This window comes from Acinonyx jubatus, chromosome B3, assembly GCF_027475565.1.
Source record: "Acinonyx jubatus isolate Ajub_Pintada_27869175 chromosome B3, VMU_Ajub_asm_v1.0, whole genome shotgun sequence".
In the NCBI taxonomy this organism is placed as follows: domain Eukaryota; kingdom Metazoa; phylum Chordata; class Mammalia; order Carnivora; family Felidae; genus Acinonyx; species Acinonyx jubatus.
In genome coordinates this window covers 37,503,434-37,525,062 of record NC_069386.1, presented here as the reverse complement: position 1 = coordinate 37,525,062, position 21,629 = coordinate 37,503,434, and the positions used below count along the sequence as shown (strand labels likewise).

Sequence of the window (21,629 nt, the reverse complement as noted above, 5' to 3'; positions counted from 1 at the left end):
CTTCCAACATGGTGTGATGGTTTGCGGGGGTGGGGGGCATCCTTGGTGGGCACCCTATTGCTAGCAGGAATGACTATGTTCTTGCCCTCATCGACATTGCTTTCAGGAGTACGTTCCACGTTTCCACGTACCCACCTGAATTTTTGGCATAGTTTCAGTTGGAAAGTCTTTTCTGCTGGGCCCAGAAATAACCGTGTAATAGGATTGTTCTTGGTTCCAGCAGCCCCCTGGCACCCTCTCAGTGGTGGCTGCATTTCGGGTGTGGATGGGAATGATTATTTGTGCATCAGGAAACTCAAGTTTGTCCTGTGAGCGAATTGTGTGATTGTCAGTAAATGCAGGACTGGCTTTGTTAAGCCCTGGCCGTGGCCAAGGCTGTTATTTCTCTGTGGGTAATTATTCCAGGCTTTCACGGTCACGAGCTGAGTGTAATCGGGGGCAGATAAGAAAGTTATATATAGAGCAAAGTACATATTTCTTAAGGTGGGTGGCAGAGGCATTATATATGTGTGTGTTTGTGTGTGTGTGTGTGTTTAAAAAAAGACCTATATTTTCTGGGCAGCAGAATTTAAGTTTCCAGTAAACATCTCCCTCCCTCCTTACTTCACCTTTTAATTTTGTGTTTATGGTCTCTGTGCTTTGAAATTGTTTGGCCGTGAGGGCAGCCTGAAACAGGCAGAACGGGCCAGGCCCTTTGGAAGCCATGGTTTAGGTCAGAGTTCTTAGAGTCACTCTTACCAGCTGACTGGCAGCTCAGATGTGATTACTCGAGCTCATCTGGAATAAAAATAGAAACCTTGAGCCTGGGAGGGGGTGGGGATATACATGTATGCGTTTATTCCCCCATTACCACCTTTATTGCAGGAAGAATCATCTGTGTGTACTTCTGGGCTGGGGTTGGTTGTTTTTTGTTTTTTGTTTTTTTTCCCTCTGTTCCCCCATTTGCCCATGGGGATGCCTCTGCTCTGGAAGTGAGAAGCTTGCAGAGCCCCAAGCCTGGAACTAACCCTTGGCTGGACACATACGAGGTTCAGTGGCTGCGGAGTGGAAACCGCCTCTCCCGGGAGATTCGGTGGGGTGCAGCGTTGTTGTCGGCTGAGGAAGCACGGGGAAGAGAGGAAGGGGGGCAGGAGAAGCAGAGGCGAACCCCCCCCCTCCCCAAAACAGCAGAGCTGTCCACGGCTGTGTGGTAGCAGAAGCGGCCGAGGAGACATGGTGGTGTTTTGCTGCCTTTTCATACCACTTTCTGTTCGGTGCTGCTGGGAAGACCATTTCAGAAGTTCTCCCCACCCCCACCCCCCCCACCCCCCCCCACCCCCCCCACGGAGGGAGCAGCTTCTGTGACAGTCTGCACCTGCGAGCAGGTGGTGTGGCCAGGGCTGACCTCAGGCCTTTGTCAGCACCACCTTGCTCTGGATGAAGAGAGCCCAGGGAACCGAGAAGGGAGGGCCCTTCCCTGGGGACCCTCAGCACCTGACCTGCACAGTTCCCAGGAGACCCCAAATAAAGCATTTGACCTAAAGCGAGCAGTGCTGGGTGTGAGTGCACCCAACAATTTTCTTGTGCAAAGTGGGCTTTTTTTTTTTTTTTCTTGGCTGTGGGGGAGGTGGCTGCTTTCGCCTGTAGTTTTTTTTTTTTTAAATGTTTTATTTTTGAGAGACCGAGTGCAAGTGGGGGAGGGGCCAAGAAAGAGGGAGACCCAGAATCTGAAGCAGGCTCCAGGCTCTGAGCTGCCAGCACAGACCCCGATGTGGGGCTCCAACTCGTGAACCTTGAGATAGTGAGCTGAAGTCAGACGCTTAGCTGGCCAAGCCACCCAGGAGCCCCCTGGGTTGTAGTTGTGAAGAAGCCAGGCCACTAGAAGATCCCGGAGGGATGAGAGCTGCCTCAACATTCTGACCTTGCCCCCTCCCCTCCTCTCAGCTCTCTTCTGGATGATCATTGCTTGCTGGGTTGTCCCCCCCCCCCCCAATAAATAATCCTTTTGCCATTTTCTTTTCCCTTGGAGCTTCTTGGTGGTTTTGAATAGCAGGAAAACTAGCCAAGTTTTCTTCTGCCTATGACATTCCTCATTGTCAACCTTATGGTGGGATGACAGCATACTTCTATAGCTTGCCAGGCAACTTCCCATTGTTCGTTCTGGAAGCAGCCTGGGGTGGAGACCGGGCAGGTGGCCTTATCCCTATTTTGTAGGTGACCAGGGACAATTTCTTGGTTAGTGGACAAGCGGGGACTGAGGCTATTCCTCTAGTCTTTGCAGAGTAGCTCTTTGCACTGTTGCCTCAACAATAAAGGTACATGTATGTGTTCTCAGTAGATCCCGCACAAGATAATGGATTCTTTTCCAGCGGCTGCCCCTAGGAAGGGGAAACCACCACCACGACCTGTCCTATGTACACTACGTTACAGTGTGCAAGGCATGTTCACGCACATGATTTCATTTCACCTCCGTGACAGTCCTAGAAAGTCAATGCTGGTGTAGATGAGCAAATGGAGACCCGGAGGTGCTAAGTGACTCGGCCCGGGGCACCAGCCAGCAAGCGGCCCTGGTGTGGTAAGTGGTTGGCACCGGCTGAATGCCATGGAGGGGGAAGCGAGAGTCGAGTGGGTGGTATGTAACTAGAGATTGGAGGCACTGGGTTTTGCTTTTCATGCCTCAGAAGCCGTGCAGGGTTCTGGTTCCTGAGAGTTATCCTCTCTGAGAGGGCCTGCCCGCATATGCCCTGCCCTGCGTGGGAGCCTAGACCCGCGTGTGAGGAAGAGGCACACCCAGGTCAAGTGAAGGGCCCCAGGAGTGGTGACAGGCCGCGTGGACGCAGGTGGAATCGGGGTTCACCCTGCCCAGGGCAGGGCATTCCTGTTCCAGGAGGTGAACTTTGACAAGGCATGTCCATTAATATAGCAGTTTGAATCATGGCGCCTCTCCTGGGGTGGCCGGAAGATCACGGGCTCTGGAGTCTGACAGATGGGTTGAAAATCCCAACTCTTCTACTTCGTAGCTGTGGGTTTTTAGGACAGTCACTTCAACACTTCGAACCTCAACTTGGGGATACTCTATATGTCCTTCAGAAGCTTGCGTACCTGGGGCATCTGGGTGGCTCAGTCCGTTAAGCGTCTGACTCTTGATTTCAGGTCATGATCTTCCAGTTCATGAGATGGAGCCCCGCATCGGGCTTTGTGCCTGACAGCATAGGGCCTGTTTGGGATATTCTCTCTCTCTCTCTATAAACAAATATTTTTTAAAAAAATCCAAAAACTTCATCTCTGCCATACTATGGGTCATATGACAGTTATTCCCCTGGTCAGAAGTGACTTGACAGGTCCTCATTGACAGATGGGGAAACTGAGGCCCTGAATGGTGTGATGACTGGCCCAGGATCAGAGTCCATTAGTGACAAAGCCACAGCTAGGACCAGATTTCGTGATCCCAGACCCGGGTGTTTTGTTTGTTTGCTCCCTTGTGTTTTGCATGAATCTGGGGGGTAGTTTTCCTTAATAGTTTACACCCTGACGAGTAGCCATCTCCCTGAGTAAGTTAGTTGTCTTCTGAGGTACAGTCTGTTAACACCTGTGAAAGAACGTGCGAGGCCTCTGAGGTCACCTTCTTGGGGGAGAGGAGCATGGGTGAGAGATGGGGGCACTTTCTTGTCTGATGTGAACCATTGTCCACTGAATCCCAGTTTTCCACGTGTGCAGGATGGGAAGCACGGTTGAGACTCTGAGATGCTCCGCTCAGGGCTTTGGAGTCGACTTAGGTTTCTTTAAAGCCCTCGATGCTCCTCTCTACTGCATTCCCCACCCCAGTTCTCTAGGGCTTTAAATCCTCTTTGGCTTGGGGTTGGAAGTAGCTCATGATACTGGTAAGCCTCTAGTCCATTTTGTGCAGTGTTGTTAGGCTAAAATATTATAAACAGACCAAGAAACTGTGCTTCATCCAAGGCCAAGACCCTCTTTCCCCACTTGAGTGTTTGAGTTTCTGCTGCAATGTTCAGTCTTGGGCTCAGTGAGGGAGACTGTTCGTTCCGGTGCAGGAATCCAGCATGGTTTCTTGTATTGTTGCCATCTGGTTTCATGGGGTCTATTGCTTTTGATTTTCCTCTCCCTCTTGGGAGCAAAAAAACCCCAACGTGGTGTAAAAATAAGATCCTCCATCACCTCCCAAGTACCCCGGGTGCACACACACATTGCTGCCATGCTTCTAGGTGGATGTGGCTGAGCAGAATCCCCTTACTGTTTTGAACCTCCTCCTTTATTAGTCCTGTTCCCCTATTGGTCTCAGTAGGGGCCCCCGTCTCCTCTGAAGGGATTTCCCAGTGGGTTCCAGGCCAGAGCCTGACCTGGGATGAGAGCTGCCCCCACGGTGACAAGGACTGAATGTGTTTTGAGGTGTTACCCAGGGACCTGTCTTGCCACAGAGGCTGGTGATCAGTGTCGTGGTGCTACGGTATGTGACCTCTTCAACCAGCGAGTCAATTATTTACCTCCAGATAAACACCAGCACTTTCCGGGAGGAACTGCTGGTTTCATCGTGGCTGTGGCTGTGGTTTCTCCAAATTAAGATGTTTTTATACATGAAAGTACAGGGATTGGTTTCCTTAGATTTGTTTGTCATGGATGCATAGCTCCCCACTTTTTCCTCCTTAAGACTCACCTGGTTTTCTCTTAAATTATATGCTTGGTACCAGCTTTATATATTAATAATAAATGACCAACACTCTAATATTTTTGGGGGGAAAAAACCCTTTCATATTCTTCATTTTTTTTATATTTTCTAGAATTGTCCATTTGTAGAAGTGTTTGTAGGTGGCTGTCATCAGAACGTATCAGTCCGTCAAACCAGGAAAGCAGAATTCCATCCAGTATTTACCACAGGGAATTTAATATGGGGCCTTGGTTACATTAGGCGAGAGAGGAGCCGAGAAGCCAAACATGGGAAGGGGAGATGACCCAGAGCCTAGTGGCAGGAAGCCACTGCCACCTCTAGGCTGGAGGGACAAAGGGAGAGGGTAGTGTTCTCAAAGCCCAGGGTCAGTGTCACTGGTGGCTTACCTAGAGCAGATGCAGCCGCCTCTAGAAGTGCCTGCCCCAGATGGGGGGAGAGGGGAGAAATGTCCTGGCCTCTCCCCTCCTCCCGTCCTCCAGTCTCCCGAGTTCCTGCTGTTGTCCAGACCCTAACCAGTGCCCCTGATGTGGGGCCTGGAACTTCAGGGGTCAGCCCTGGAGGATACGGAGCAGAATACCAGAGGATGGGGCGCCTGGGTGGCGCAGTCGGTTAAGCGTCCGACTTCAGCCAGGTCACGATCTCGAGGTCCGGGAGTTTGAGCCCCGCGTCAGGCTCTGGGCTGATGGCTCGGAGCCTGGAGCCTGTTTCTGATTCTGTGTCTCCCTCTCTCTCTGCCCCTCCCCCGTTCATGCTCTGTCTCTCTCTGTCCCAAAAATAAATAAACGTTAAAAAAAAAATTAAAAAAAGAATACCAGAGGATGAGAAATGGATCAAAGGGCGGACAGGATCCAGACCAGCCCTGGGTACAAGCTGCCTCTTCTAATTTAATATGGTCAGAAGCCTTTTCCCGTGTTTTCACATGGTCTTCATGATTATGCATGTTAACTCAAGTGGATGTACCATTGTTAGCCTACCCATTCCCCGGCTGTTGAGTGAGTGTTTAAAATCATGATAGATCAGCAGTTCTCAAACTGTGGGCCCCGACCAGTATCTGCATCACCAGGCAGCTTGCTGGAAATGCAATCTCAGGCCCCACCCCAGACCTCCTGAGTCAGAAACTCTGTGGGTGGGCCCAGAAATCTGTGCTTTAAAAGCCCTCAGGGCGGGGCGCCTGGGTGGCGCAGTCGGTTAAGCGTCCGACTTCAGCCAGGTCACGATCTCGCGGTCCGTGAGTTCGAGCCCCGCGTCAGGCTCTGGGCTGATGGCTCAGAGCCTGGAGCCTGTTTCCGATTCTGTGTCTCCCTCTCTCTCTGCCCCTCCCCCGTTCATGCTCTGTCTCTCTCTGTCCCAAAAATAAATAAAAACGTTGAAAAAAAATTAAAAAAAAAAAAAGCCCTCAGGGGGATGCTGATGCCCATTATTAGCTTGAGAACCACTGTCACAGGTGGTACCACACCTCGTTGAAAGTGGGGACAGGATGCTGAGGGTGCTGGTGGTTGGATCTCTTTATCCAGAGCAATGTGGTGTAGCAGAAAAGGCACAAGACTCCAGAGCTGTGTACTTCTGGGGTCAAGCCTCACCCTTGCCCTTAACCTCCTTGTGACTCTTTCCTCTTTTGTTCAACAGCTAAAAATATCAAACCATAGTAGTGGTGTGAGAATTAAATGAAATAACGGGCATGATGTTCCCTATAGGTTGGGTCTTCTGGAGCTTTGCAGGAGGAAGTGTGGCAATAGCCTCCAGCTTCTGCACCATAGAAAATTGGCCCTGGTACCGGTACTTGAGGTGTGTGGTCTGAAAGTCCATGATAAGCCCTTAGGAAGCTGATGAGCAAGCTTTAAGTCTGTAGGCATCTTAGACTGAGACTTGCATGTTTGGAGTCAAGCTTCCCTCCCCCACCCCATTTTTATGTGTTCTAACCTGACCCTGTGCTTACCACTTCTTGTCACTCTTGTCTAGCCACTGGGTGGATTGGGAAGACCACAGACCAGGACCCCTGGCTTTTTGTGCTGGCTGTGTGTTCCTGGGCAGATCACTTAACCTTTCTTATCTGTAAAACCTCTACCTTGCCTCTCTGGATGACCATGGTGTAGACCAGGTGGGCCAACGGACATGAAGTCTGCCTTGAACCTTAGTGGGCCCTACGCATGGAGAGCCTCCAGGGTCCCCTCCCCTTCTAGTCCTGATGCCGGAAGTGCTAAATCTAAGGTTGTCAGTGAGAGCAGGCATCTGGGCACCCCATCGACCTGTAGTGACCTGTAGGCAGGCATGAGACCCGGGGTCTTCCTCTTACCTTTCTCTTGTACTTCTCCCCTAACACTACCAAGTAGGGAGTCTCATGAGAAGTAACCAAACTCCAATAGCTTAAGCAGAAGGATGTGAGTGGACCCGTGAGGGGTCAGACAGAGGCCCACTCTGCCTCAAAGCCATCCATGGAATTGCTACTGATAAGAAGGGAAAGAGGAACAGGGTGAGAGCTCCTGCTGATGTATGGTGATCCATTGGGTCCACAAGTACTGTGTGTGGGTGGAATAGACAAGCCAGTTGGAGCTGGTTGGGAGGCTGGTTACCTGGAAGAAGCTAAGGCAGCCAGACCTGTCCAGCTTCCTGCCTCTGGTAGCACCCAAGAGAAGCCTCTTGGACCAGCAGGGGGACCAGCCACGATCCCACAGGCGGGTTTTGGTGCCTTCCTCATTTAATGGCGAAGAAAGCTAAGGCTCAGAGGCCTCAAATGATTTACCTGAGGTTTAAAAAGGCAAGAAATTTGAGCCCAGATCATGTGGTTTCCGGTCCAGGGCTCTTTGCTTGACACCAGTGTGCTTCCAAGAGCTGGGCGTGGCCAGCACGTTTCCAAACCCTTTCCTACTCATTCTGTGGGAGGGCCTCCAGGTGGGCAGGAGGACAGTGTGTCTGGCGTGGGGGGGGGGGGGGGGGTGGTCCTCGCTATGAAGGGCCCAGCAAAGTCAGCCTGAGCCCTGGGCAGGTCAGAAGATCTGCCACCCTCCAGGCAACAAATGTTCACCTACGGTGTGGACTGCAAAACTGGAAGTGACCTCGAGATGGGAAGTGAAGCCCCTGGGAGGAGAGCCTAGGTTGCTCCCATTCAGCCTGCATTTGGGGGGTGAGCAGGTGCCATCATCCCACCCGGCGGCTACCCCTCCCCCCTCCCAGGGCAGGACAGAGGGCATTTACCTGGCTGCCCTCTAAGGTAGACTCAGCACAAAACAATCTTATTGTTGAAGCCCTGCTCAAAATTGCTACCCTGCGGAGAAGGCTGCGGCAGGGCAGGGTGGGGCATGATAACATGGAACTCTGGGCCTGCTGGGGCAGGTCTTAATGACTGTAAATAACTGTGGTGGAGGCCGGACCTGAGCTTTTTAACTCAATAAGTATATGTTATTTCTAATGTAGCCAGAGACGTTCTGGGAATCATAATTACCTGAGATCTGCTTTACAGGCACTTAGGGAAGGCACATGGGGCCTGTGCTAACGTAGGTAAGGATGTGGCCACATACGCCGAACAGGTGTCTCGAAGAAGCCTTTGCGTTAATTCTTTATTTAAATCCTTGGCAGGCGGCTGCTGACTTGATATACCAGAGCTTGTTGGAATCAGAGTTGTTTTCTTTTTTTCTTTCCTTTCCTGGACTTAAATGCACTTGAGTTTTAAGCCACTTCCGTGAACCTCTGGGTAGCTGACAGGGCTGCGTTGGGGGTGGGGGGTTGGGGGGCGGTGTTTCAAAAACTCTTCTGTATGTCTCTTCGACTCCCAGCATACTTCACTCGTGATGCTTCTAGTTGCCGTGTGTGCACGCACACGCAATTTCCCCACACTGAGCAATTCTCAGATTCGTTGGAAACCGGCTGAATGTCTTCCCTGGCACTGTCTACCTGGGGGATAGCATCAGATGCTGCACGTTAACAGCTCAGTCCCAAAAGAGTGCCCCCACCCCCACCCCGCCATTCAGATGCCCATCTGAGTCCTGTTATAATCTATGGGCTATTGATCAGAGGTTCAATTAATTTGCCAGAGTGACTCAGAAAACTCAGGAAAACATTTTACTGGTTTATAAAAGGATACAAGTCAGGAACAGCCAGATGGAAGAGATGCCCAGGGCAAGATATGTGGGAGGGGGCTCTGAGCCTGCGTGTTTTGTCAGTGCTCTCTGAACCCCATCCGTTCGGGATGTTGTGTTGACGTCATTATTAAGGCACGATTGATTAAGTCATTGGCCATCAGTGATTGAACTCCATCTTTAGCCCTTCTCCTGTTCCCAGAGGTGGGGGTGGAGGTGGGGAGCTGTGGCTGAAAGTTCCAACCTTCTAATCACATGGTTGGTTTCCCTGGTACCCAGGTGTCCCTCCTTAGGAACTTAAGTCCCCTCACTTACAGAAACCCAGTTGTGGTTGAAAGGGGCTCATTATGAGTAACAAAAGATACTCCTGTCACCTTCACTGCTCTGGAACTGTTTCAGAAATTATAACAAAAGATGCCCTTATGGCTCTCCTCTATGAAATTACGAGGATTTCAGGAGCTCTGTGCCAGGAATGGTGGACAAAGACCAAATATATGTTATAAATCACAATATCACAAGGAGCCTCAGTGGGGTGGTAACAGGTCCAGAAAGGTCAGCCTGAGCCGAGTGGATGGACAGGTCTTAGGCAAGTCCCCTCTCTTCTTTGAGTCTGTTTTTCCAGCAGTAAAAGGGTGATAATGATACCTGTCTCTCAGGGTTGTTATGAGCTTGGGTTAATGTAGGTACAAAGCTTAGCTCAGCATTTGTCACCTTGCTAAGAGCTGGGAAATGGTCTCTTCTTTCCTTCCTTTGGTGTTGACCGGATAAAAACGTGGCTGGTTGCTCACCCAACGTGCTATACCATGTTGACAAAGGAACTGTCACACGGTGTGGCAGCCCCAGAAAGGTGAAAAACTGCCCGTGAAGTGTCTCAGCCCATCAGGTACTGAGGTAGATGAACATTTTAACCCAGACCACTTTTATCTTTCAATATTGAAGCCCGGAACCAACACAGGGCCTCTGGATGTGGGGACTTGAGCTAATTTGGCTTTAGACCAAGCAGCCCGCCAAGAGCTGTGGGAGTGTCTTGAGCCTGTCCTTGACACAGGTGTGGCTGGCATCAGGGCCAGCTTCATGGGCACACTGAGTGTGCAGTCACACACAGTCCCATGCTCAGGAGGGCCCTGTGCTTGGTTCAGTATCTGTTGTCAGCATCTTAAATTCTTGTTTTTCTCTGAGCTAGGGTCTTGTAAGTGAAGTCCAATCAGATGGTGGAGCATGAGCTTGAGTAGAAGAGAGATGCCCGCACGTTGTTTCTTTTCTCTTTCCTTTTTTTCTTTTCAAGATTATTTTTTGAGAGCAAGCACAAGCAGGGGAGGGGCACAGAGCAAGAGAATCCCAAGCAGGCTCTACACTGTCAGCACAGAGCCTGATGTGATGCTTGAACCCACGAACTGTGAGATGATGACCTGAGCCAAAACCGAGTTGGACGCTTAACCAACTGAGCCACCCAGTCGCCCCCATTGGTGCTTTCTGCCCCGACAGGCCCGATGTTTTCCCTTTGAACCAGAACTTGTTTAGATACAGAGAGAAGGCCATGCCATCCTAAGAAACATTAACGACCAAGAAATCCTATCTTCCACCTTCTTACTTGTGTTACTTCCCCATACCAGCCAACCACTCACACTGAAAATGATGACCTAGAAAAAGAAAGCTAAGGCCACCAGCCCACAGTGGCCATTCCTTTCAGCCCTTCCTTACTCATTGGTAAGCAGAAGGTTGAGTGTTGGTAGGATGTGTACATGTCAAGAAGTGAAGGGGCGCCTGGGTGGCGCAGTCGGTTAAGCGTCCGACTTCAGCCAGGTCACGATCTTGCGGTCCGGGAGTTTGAGCCCCGCATCAGGCTCTGGGCTGATGGCTCAGAGCCTGGAGCCTGTTTCCGATTCTGTGTCTCCCTCTCTTTCTGCTCCTCCCCCGTTCATGCTCTGTCTCTCTGTGTCCCAAAAATAAATAAGCATTGAAAAAAAAATTTATAAAAAAAAAAAAAAAGAAGTGAAGTAAAAACAGTTGAGTTAGTTTTATGCAGTGTTGCCATTGTTCTGGTAAAGTCACAGTGTATCTGTGTGTCCAAGCCATGAAATACAGACTGTGTAAATTCAGTGATTTCACATCTTAGTTAAAATGCTCTTTCTTATGTTTGTATTTAAAACTGCGTTGCATAACATAAACATGAGTGGTAAAACTCATGCTAATAATTTAAACTTTAACTTTTTTTTAGAAGGATATTAAATAGCAAATTTGAAAAATGCCCTAACAAGCCAAGAGAGAGGCTCTGGAAGGAAAAGAAAAAGTTTTCCATTTTGATACCATTATTGGTATCTTTTTCTTGCTTTTTGTCCAAGGGGCTCCACATTTTTATTTTGCCCTGGGCCCCACATATTCTGTAACCCACTCTGGCTGGCATCCTGGGGCTGGCGGTCTCAAGCTCGTCTTGGACACGAAGGCCCTTTGCTAGATCTTTGGTCTTCTCATGCTATCTTCTGGGTCACAGAGCCAAGAAACAACATATAGACAAGTGAGCATTGACACTTGCTCTGAAGATTCTAGGCTGTTCAGGTTTTGCTGGGTCTGTGGATAGGGACCACAGTTGAGGAATTTCAGAGGCTACATGCACAGTCCTGTTGGTGGTGCTTTGGGGCCTACTGTGCATTCACTCTTGGGAAATTTTGAGCTGCTAGGTGTTAGAGGCATGAACAAGAAGTGGGCTGAGAGAGGCTTCTGGTAGGATCCAGCTCTGGCTTGGTCTCCTTGGGCAGGTCATGTCTTCCTGGATCTGTTTCTTCACCAGGTGGTTCTCTGTTGTATTGTAGTTGTGAGAGTGTGAGCCTCTTGGAGGCTGGATTCTTGGGTCAAATCTTGTCTTCACTTCTTTAGTAGTTATTGGATCTTGGGCAGGCTCTTCAAGCCTTGGTTTCCCCATCTATAAAATGGGCATAATGGTAACCACCTCCTAGGGTACTAGAAGAGTGCAAGGGAGGGAGTTAACATTGTGTCTGGCACATAATGTTGAATAAATGGTTGCAATGGTCATGATGGTGAAGGAGGAAGAAACCATCCCTGGAAGTGCTAGGATCAAAGTAGTAGTTTCTGGGGACCCCGGCATTTGAGGTCTAACTTCAAGATTCTATGAGTACAGATGCTTATGGAAACGTTGCCTCAGACTTCTAAGCAGCTCTTCCAACTGTGTGTTTTAGAAGTTACTAGGGGTGCCTGGCTGGCGCAGTCAGTTAAGCCTCCGACTTCAGCCAGGTCACGATCTCGCGGTCCGTCAGTTCGAGCCCCGCGTCGGGCTCTGGGCTGATGGCTCAGAGCCTGGAGCCTGTTTCCGATTCTGTGTCTCCCTCTCTCTCTGCCCCTCCCCCGTTCATGCTCTGTCTCTCTCTGTCCCAAAAATAAATAAACGTTGAAAAAAAAATTAAAAAGAAGTTACTGGCATGAGGGGAGAATTAGAGTGTTTGGAGTTTGATCTGGGTCCTCTCCTTTCCCCCTTAATCATGAGACAAGTGACAACAGTCCCTTCTCCACCAGGCCTTGTTATACTCATCTGTAAAATGGACTGCCTGCCCTACAGCATGTGGCCCAGTGGAGGGCACACAGGTAAAGGGCTTTCATAAGCTTAAATTCAAGATGCTGTGTTAGGAAGAGCTCTATGGGGAATCCTCTGTTGATTTAAATCGTGTGCGCTCTGGCCAGGAGCAACGGAGACGCCGTTGCTTTGCTTGGGCCTCAGTTCTTCATCTGCGAGATGAGAGGAACAGACTTGGATGTAGCATGAACTGCCCCCACGAGCCGGTTCTAAAAGAAGGAAAAGGGGACAAGGAGGGAAAGAGAGAAAGAAAAGCCGCGGAATTTGGAATTGTCCCCTGACTGAGACCACAATCGTGGGTTTCAGGGACTCAGGAAGGGACACAACCCAGCCTTGTGGCTGACAGATGTCAGATGTTGGGAAGAGAAAGGCCTGTCTTACTGTAGCGGGGGTTTCTTACCACCCCTTGCCTCCCGAGCCCCGGTAGCTTGTTACTCCCTGGCTAACAGCTTGGCAGCACAGAGGCAAACCACAGAGTACATTTGAGGCCCAGATCTGCTCATTTCGAGGGTGGGGCCGCGTTTTTCTCCTGCCACAGCGAGCTAATTAAAGAAAACAAGCTTTGGGAGCTGGGAGAGAGCTGGCCACAGAGCACTTGGGGAGCGATTGCTTTGGTCGCGGAGGCCTCCGCGGTCCCCGGAAGGCAGGTGAAAGTGGGCATCCGGGTCCCACACACCAGTGGGGCTCCGGGGACCCATGGTGCTCAGCGGGGAGGCCCGGATGGAGACTAGGGGGCGGGGCCGTGGAGGCTCTCAGCGGGAGGGGAGATGATCTCGGTGTGGGAGGGGACCGTGGGGCTCAGCGAGGAGACCCGGATGGAGACTGGGGGGGGGGGGGGGGGCGGGGCCGTGGAGGCTCACCCGGTCGGGGGAGCATCTTGGTGTGTGAGGGGACCCGTGGGGAGGTTCGCGCTACCCCGTAAAGACGGGTCGGTGGGTCGAAACGCTTCGCAAAAGCAGACACGGTAGTCCTGGGTCACGATACGGCACATCTCCGCGGCACCGTGGATTCTCGCGCCGGCCTTCGGGAAAGCGGGCGCGCCTTCCGTGTTCCCCGAGAACAGACGGACCCTCACAGGTGGCTCTTGGTGTTCCAGGGCTCGGGGCTGGGACGTGAACTGCGGACCCCAGCCTTTCTGTCTCCGGGGCCGAACGGGCCCCTCACGTGGAGGGGGAAGCAAACATCCGTTGCCGAGCGTTGAGTGTGTCCCCTGAATGAGGTCTTGGGCATGACGGGAAACCCGTTTGAAGGAATCCAGTGGCGGGGGGGGGGGGGGGGGGGGAGGGGGGGAGGGGGGGAGGGGGGTCGTTTGGAGCAAGGAAGAATTACCCTACCTCCCCGACACTTTGCTAGCTTGGTCGACTTCCCGTGGCAAGACTGCTCCAAAGAGAAGGCCCGTTGGTGTTGCTCCCTTCCGGTTGTCCCTGCTTCCTCCTCGCGTGCTCAGAAGGGGTTCCCGCAGGCGGGAGAACCGGGGGAGGATCCGGCGCGTGTGCCGAATGTTGGGATTCACCTACTCCGAGAAGTTGGGACCTGGGGGTGGCCTCGGGGGGGGGGGGTGTGGGGGGGCGCACCCAGGCCGGTGAGTCCCGAGCCAGAGGAGGTGACGCGCTACCGGCGAGGCGTGCTAGAGGAGTTTTTGTTGGGGTGGTGAAGACGAGGATGACGAAGCTACCGCTCGCTGAGCGCTCCCTGTGTTCCCACGACGTCCCGTACATTATCTCATTTAATTATTACTCCCAATTAGAACCGAAGTCGGTGAAGGATTTGGGTAGTTAAGAGGCCTATTCCTCTATGCAATGAAATATTTTTTTCAGCTGAGAAAGGAAGCACGTGCCACGACGCAGGTGATGAAACCTCGAGAACGTGACCCGGAGTGGAAGAAGCCAGGCCCGCAAGGCAGGCTGCCTGCCGTAGGGTTCCATTTAGGTGAAATATCCGGAGTCGGCACACCCCGTAGAGCTAGAAGGCTGATGAATGGCTGCCAGAGGTCGAGGAGGGGAAATGGGGAGTGACTGTTTCGTGGGTGCAGGGTTTCCTTTTCGGGGTGATGAAAATGTTCCGGAACTAGATAAACGTCATGGTTGCAGACACTGTGCACGAACTGAATGCCGCTGAATTGGACGCCTTAAAGTGGTGTCTCCTTGTTAGGTGCGTTGAATCACGACATGAAGTGGTTTAAAAGTGTGTTCCTCTCCTGGTGTCCCCTCTCACCAGCTTGGGTTCTCCTGTGCTTGTGTTGGACGAGCGTGAAAGGGAAGGGGTCATTTGTGGACATGGGAGCCGAAGCCCGCTTGGGGCTTTCTGATTCAGGCTCTACCTTTATGAGGAACCAGCGACCCATAAAGGCCTAATGGCTTGCCCCAGGACACAGAGCAAGGTCCCGGGCTTAGGAATTGGGATTCCCAGCCTTCTCACTTTCCATTAGGAAAACTGTAGTGGAAAAGTGGGTTTTTGTGGCCCCTTTACATCACGGGGTACGTTCGGGGCCACCGAGGTTCAGTTGTGTTCCATTTGGTGATTAGTGCTTTCCTTGGATACTGGGGGAGCCTGTCCTATGCTGGGGGTGGGGGACAGCACCTGGATTAGTTCAGCTGTCAGGAGGCCCGGGTGCGGTTTCGTGGAAACCGCCAAAGACCTGGGCTGTGTCCCCATGTGTGTGTCTAGAACAATTCCAGTTGTGCTGCTCAATTTTGACATTTAGCAAAAGGAACTAATTATGTGTAAACACATGCATTTGGTGTTCGATGGGAGACTCACCATGTGACACCGCTTCTTCTTTTTGACTGTGAACATCTGACACGACAGGAAATAAGAAACTTTCCAGTACCTAATTTGTGCGCACTCTGCTTTCAAACCCTCTTGGCCCCAGCACAGGGTAAATGAAACTGTAGCTTATAGTAATATTTATGTATGGAAGTCAGTGAGCTGTTGAAATGCTTGGATGTCAGAAAAGGTTTCACATGTAGCAAAGGGTGTCCCCCCTTCTGGTTATGTAGTGGATCGGCCTGCCTTACCTCTTAGGTCGGGCTCTGGCATATTGTCCTGGGTGGTGGCCACGTAGTGTCGATGATGATGGCACTGCCATTTAGGAGGCTGAACAGTAGCTGAATTAAACGTCTATTTAATCCTGAGGAGGAAGCAAATAAGGTTTCAGAATCTTGGAAATTTAGTTTTCCTCGTGGTAGGATCCATGGACAAGCAATGACAAGAGCTGCATCTTAATGTTGGTGATGTGACCCTAGCAAAGTGGCCTACAGAATGTCCTGGGGGGTGCCTGGGTGGCTCAGTTGGTTAAGCATCTGACGTCGGCTCAGGTCATGATCTCACGGTTGGTGGGTTCGAGCCCCACGTCGAGCCCTGTGCTGACAGCTCAGAGCCTGGAGCCTGCTTCGGATTCTGTGCCTCCCTCTCTCTCTGCCCCACCCCTGCTCATGCTTTGTCTCTCTCTGTCTCGAAAATAAATAAAAACGTTAAAATTTTTTATTTTAAAAATGAAAAGAGAAAGAATATCCTGGCCTCTCCCACATCACGGAGTCGGGGTGAGCACCCAAGCGAGGTGATGGACATTAATGTGCTTTGTTAGCGGAGGCTCTTCCTGAGGTGACTAAAGAACCCAAAGGGCGGGAGGGGCCAAAAGAACTCCTTGAAGGACTGATGCCCACCGGTCTACGTCTGCAGTCATGGGGTGGCATTTGTCCCCCTTTCCAGGGAGCCTCTGTCATGGGCCGCCAGGCTCGAGTGCACGGGCATTTATTTGTGCCATCAAATGGGCTTGGGAGGCGCCTGCCCTGAGGTGGTGTGGGGAAGCCCGGCCCTGTCCTCCAGAAGTTCCCAGTGTAATTGTGTTTTTTCACGGGTCACCTGGAAGGCCACGCATTGAGAGGGAGCGCAATTGACCTGATGAATCCTGCAGACCCCCAGGCCCACTGTGCCGTTCAGATTGGAGTCCAGGGGCAATGCCGTGAGAGTGAAAGAGAGAGAGAGAGAGGGCACCCACTCGGAGAAAGGAGAAAGCCAGAGGAGTAGGATGAGTCAGACTTACCCACTGTTTTTTCCCTTTTGAAATGCATTATGCTCACACATACAGCAGTCATGCACTTGCACAGAAACGTGTGAAAACCACTTAGAATGTGTGAAATGTGGCCCTTTTAAAAGGATGCCTCACACCCACATTGTCTTGAGCACAAAGGGATTTGTGAATGTTCAGCTGTTTTCCTGACCTGCAGAGATTTTGTGTTTGCCCAAGGTGCTAGCTGAGGGCCAGCCCAGGCTGACCTGTGCGTGGGATACAGGCATGTGGGCTGTGGGCCATGGAACCAGGGCTCCGGCGAATTCTGTTAAACAGGTGGAACTCTGAGCTCCTTGGTCCTGTTTGGTCTGTAGCAGGCAGTGGTCTTGGATGGGGCTGGGAAGAACCCACCAACCACATTTCTGCAAGCAGGTTATGAGGTCCCCTTAGCCTGGTACTTAAAATCCTCCAGAGCCAACCACTCTGGGTTTGCCTTCTCTGTGGGCCTCTATTCCTTCCAGATGAGACTCGTCACAGCGCCTCCCCAGCCTGCTGTATCCACACCCCACCACCTTGCTTTGGCTCGCCTGTATGTTTCTTGGGATGTATTCCTAGACTTCTCTGTACCCTTCTTTATTTAAAAAAAAAAATTTTTTTTTAACTTTTATGTTTGAGAGAGCATGAGCAGGGGAGGGACAGAGAAAGAGGGAGATACAGAATCTGAAGCAGGCTCCGGGCTCTGAGCTGTCAGCAGAGAGCTGGACGTGGGGCTTGAACCCACATACCATGGGATCACGACCTTAGCCGAAGTCAGACACTTAACTGACTGAGCCACCCTGGTGCCCCTGTCTGTACCTTTCTTTCTTTAAAGCCCAGAATGAGCCCCACCTCTTCTGTTGGATCTTCCTTGACTATTTATCCCAGCTCACTGTGACCACCTCCCTTTTCTCTAAATGGTCTACTGAATCGCCTCCCAGGTCTGGCACATAGTACATGCTTCATAAATACTTTTGAATGTGTCAATCTGGCCCTCTCCATGATCAGTAACTTGACTGTGTGTCTGTCATTCATCTACCCAGATGGGAGTGCCAACTTTCCTGTACAGAAGCTGTGTCTTAGGCTCATTTTTTATAACCCCCCCCTCCCTCTTATAGAAGAGTAGTGGATAGTATCCTCCAAGGCCTAGGTACTTGTCCCCGGTCCATGTGGCTTCAAACAAGGCACACCTTGGGACCACTTTCTATCCTACAAAATGAGGATAGTAAGATCTATCCAGCCTGTATCAAAGGCTACCACAATGATCAGGAGAGAGTTTTGGAAAACCACAAAGAGATATGCAGATACGAGTTATTCATGGTGTTATGGGTAGGTTGTCAAGAACTGTGGCCTTGACATCAATGCTGGGTCCAGCAAGGGGCCTCAGGAGTAGCGGGGAGCTGGTGTATGCCACTGACCCAGAGTCCAGGACCCCTGATATGCACTCACCGTCCTTGGGCCTCAGTTGCCTCCACTTGACTACCCTTCCCTGCTCTGACACCGGTGGTCATAGAGCTGTGGGGAAGATGGGGCGGTGGGATGGGCTCCCCTCTCGTGTGTAGCTGGCACTCAGCCAAAACCATCAGGAGAGTCCCCCCCGCAACCGTTCACGCTTCTGGGTTGGCTATTGCAGCTTTGATGTCCCCTTGAGTGATTGTGCCGGACCTCTCGTTTTTGTGCCTAGCTTATTGCTAGATCTCCATAAACACTCGCTTGAACTAACGGGAGAGGCTATTTGCACCATTTAAGGTGGCAGAATTTTTGTCACCCTTTCCAGAGGTGTTGACATTTAAGGGTGGTTGAGGTGATGGTACAGAAGGGGAGGCAGGAAATCTGGAAGAAGGAAAGGGGGCAGGAGCTGAGCAGCGGGTAACAGCACCCTATTTTCAAAAGTTCCTGCCTCTGCTGGTTGTTGGTGGTGGTGGTGGTGTTCAAAGGCAGGAAAATAGATCAGATCGGATTTCAGGATTTTCACCCTCCCCACCCCATCCCTGCTTTTGCCAGCTGAGAGCTTTTGCAGAGGAGGCAGGGCAGGGCCTGGGTATTTCTCAACTTTCATAAACCCTGAAAGTTGTGTGGTACAGTGTTGGTATGGCAGCATGGTCAATGAATGAATGAATGAATGAATGAATGAATGAATGACTCCCAGTTCTCAGGACGGTGTCCACATAAACATGAAGTCATGGGTTAAGAACTACTAACCAACGTGTCTGATTATAGAAGATGGAGCTTCTAGGAAGAAAGGACTGCCCTTTTGAGGCTGCCTCTCTGCCCTGTCCTTTTGCATTTTGTGGTCACCCTTCCATATTCCAGAATTTAAGAGTATCTGTGCCTGGAAAGGAGTGTAGGCCCTCTCTTCCCTCAGTTCCCGGTAGGGACTCAGTGTTGTTCTGCACATACTAAGTGATAAAAAATATAACTGTGGGCATTGCCCTTTTTCCAGTTGATTTACCATTAGCCCCTTCTGTTCTGGCAGGTGCCATAGGCAGATAACGTTGGCAGGAGGCTTGGCACAAATGGCAAAGCTGACACCAGATCGCTGTGTCCTGTGCTATCTTTCTTGTTATCTTGTTTCCTCCATGGTCATTGTCACATGAGAAAGTACTTCCTCTGTGGGCTTCCCTTCACAGAGACCTTTGGGCATAGATAAATTCATAAACCGTTGCATGAATGAAACCATTTCTGTTAAGAGCTGGGATCTTGTGGAAAGCCGCCTCTGAGGAGCGCCTGACCCCCTCCCCGTGTGCCTGGGAGCCTTTTATCAGTCTCCTGAGGCCTGATTCTTCCTTCTCTTTTAGCCCTGCTGCCTGCTTCTCATTTGAGAGTTGCTGGGGGAGGACAGATGGCATGGCATCCCACGTGCGGTCTCTTTGAGAGTTTGATTTTTGCGGGATGTCCCAGTGACTGTTTATCCTGATCTGCTTGCTGGTCTCCCCCAGGGGTCTCTCTGGCAAGCTGCCCACAGTACCATCTCACCCACCCAAGCCCTTTGCTCAGGACCCCAGAGAGTAAGCCCTGGCCTGGAGTTTTTGTCTCAGCTCTGCTGTTGGACCTTGGGCAAAGCTACTTGGTTTCTTTGCTCCTCAGTTTGCTCTTGTGAAAACCAAAGGGTTGGCAGAGGTCCTTTGGAAATTCCCGCCATCCCTGTCCTTCCCCTGCTGTCTACAGGGAGGGAAGTACCACCTCTTTCCTGCAGTAGGACCTCAGGCTGGAGGCGCAGGCCGGGCAAGGTCACAGTGCCCCTCCGTGCCACAGGGGAGACCCTGGACCCTGACCTGTAAGCTGTGAGTGCAGGACACTGAGAAGCTTCTGGCATGTAAGGTAAGCAGAACCCCTTCGGGAAGCAAGGGGTATTATTCAGCCTTGTGGAATGCTGAGGCATGGCTGAGCTTGGGCAGGGCTCTTGAGAGGCTTGTGGCTGAATTTCATGGCCATGAAGAATGGCTACTGTATATACCAGTGATAAATATTAGTCACCCTGGCAGCTAAAGGAGGTTCCTGTGCTGCATTTTTGACACTTCCCGAAAAGGGAAAGCCTTTCTCTCTGATGGGACACAAGAGGGAAAAACAGGAATGTGTCGTCTGGGCTCAGGTGCCAAGAAATTCTCTTACCCTGATGGCCTGGCTGCAGAGCCCATGGGATTCTCAACCACCAGTGACCCATCTCTGCATGAAGCTGCATACAGGGCCTGTTCATGCCCCTGTCGACATGTCTGCTGGGCCACCTCTCCAGGCCTTGCTTGGGCATGTCCCAAATCTAAGTGTTGATCTGCCCTGCTCATCCCTGCCATCTGCCCAGCCTCCACTTCCTCAGTAAAAGTCCCACCATCCACTGAGGTGCCTGAGCCAGATTTGGGGAGGTCCTCCCTGTCACTGTCTTCCCTCTCTGGCCAGCCATCCTGTCCATCACCAAGCCCTGGTGGTTCTACCTCCAGAATGTCTATATCCGTTGGCTCCCCCATCTTGACTGTGGCTGCCTCATCCAAATCAGGGGATCTCTGGCCTAATTTCCTCCTAACTGGTCTCTCTGCCTGTACTGGCAACCAGAGTGATCTCTATAAAATGTACATCCTATTATCTTGTACATCTGCTAAAAATCATTCAGGGACTTGCTGTTGTCTTGAGGGTAAGGATCTGAATCCCTAATGAGGCTGTGGGTCTGGCCTGACCTGCCTGTCCAGCTTCCACCTCTAGCTGGGCGTTCAGCCCCACTCTGGCCTTTTTACATTTCCTTCCTCAGGGCCTTTGCACATGCTGTTCCTTCTGCCTGGAATGCTCTTCTCCATAGTTTTCAGCTGATGTGAGTCAGGTCTCAGCTTAACTATTATCTCCTAAGAGAGCCCTCACTGTCCCCCCGCTGTCCCCATTTAAACTTTATCTCCTGATATACTCTCTTTTAGCACCCTATTCCTTTCCCTTGTAGATCTTATCCCAGCTTATAGTTCTAAATCTGTGTGGTTATCGGTCTACTGTCTGTCTTCTCCTGGAGGGCAGGGACCATCTCTCTTGTTCTCTACCATGCCCAGGGCCCAGGACTGAGGAGTACAGTAAATATTTGTAGGCATGAATTGTATGTGGAGGATGTGTCAGCTTGTGCTGCCATTGCTCAGGCACCTTGGTTCCCTCGGGGCCTGTCCCATACTCTCCAGGCCCCACTGAGTGGCCAGTGAGTACCCTTTCTTCCTGGCATCACTCCTCTGGCATCAAAATGCATCAGTCCCACATCTCGGTCTTTTGCAAGGTGACACTTCCTCTGATTACCTAATTCACACTTAGGTGTTAAAGGTGCTAATGACATAGTGTTTATAACCCCAGGGGATGCAAAATGATGGCATCGAAACCTATTCCCTGGTGGTTTAAGACTCTTCAGGAATATTCTGGTGAGTCCAAGCAGAGGCTAGTCTCCTTGGCCAGGTTTGTAAGGCTTTGTCTGTACAATTTGGTTTCCGTGCCTACTCCTCCAGCCTCCAGTGCCCAGGCCTTAGTCATCTTCCTCCCCGACCCGAGGCCCAGGACAGGACCTGGTATGGGCAGGCCCTCTGTTAATGTTTACTACGTGGATTTGAAAGAAATAGATTTTAGTGACTCATGTGTCAAGGAAGCATTTGATGTAGTCCGACTTTGGGCCTTGGATGCCAGAGGAATGACAAATGGTGGGAACCTCAGGCACTGTGGCCATGGTAGTGCCAGGAGAGGGAGCTTTATTTGGGGAGAGGGGCGTGGCCACCCCATCACACCGCTTCAGCAACCTGCCCTCTG

The 21,629-nt window shown here is 51.2% G+C and overlaps 1 protein-coding gene across 3 annotated transcripts in view; it reads left to right on the top strand.

The window, feature by feature from the left end:
• Positions 1 to 21,629, top strand: part of SMAD3 (SMAD family member 3) — a 120,075-nt gene that overhangs the window by 19,164 nt on the left and 79,282 nt on the right. Inside the window, exon 1 of one of the 3 annotated variants that reach the window (XM_053223833.1) lies at positions 17,399 to 19,691. The exons of the other annotated variants lie outside the window; for them this stretch is intronic. The gene's annotated coding sequence lies outside the window, so the exon portion shown is untranslated. Of the gene's footprint in view, positions 1 to 17,398; positions 19,692 to 21,629 lie in introns of those variants that run through there. 3 annotated transcript variants of the gene reach the window in all.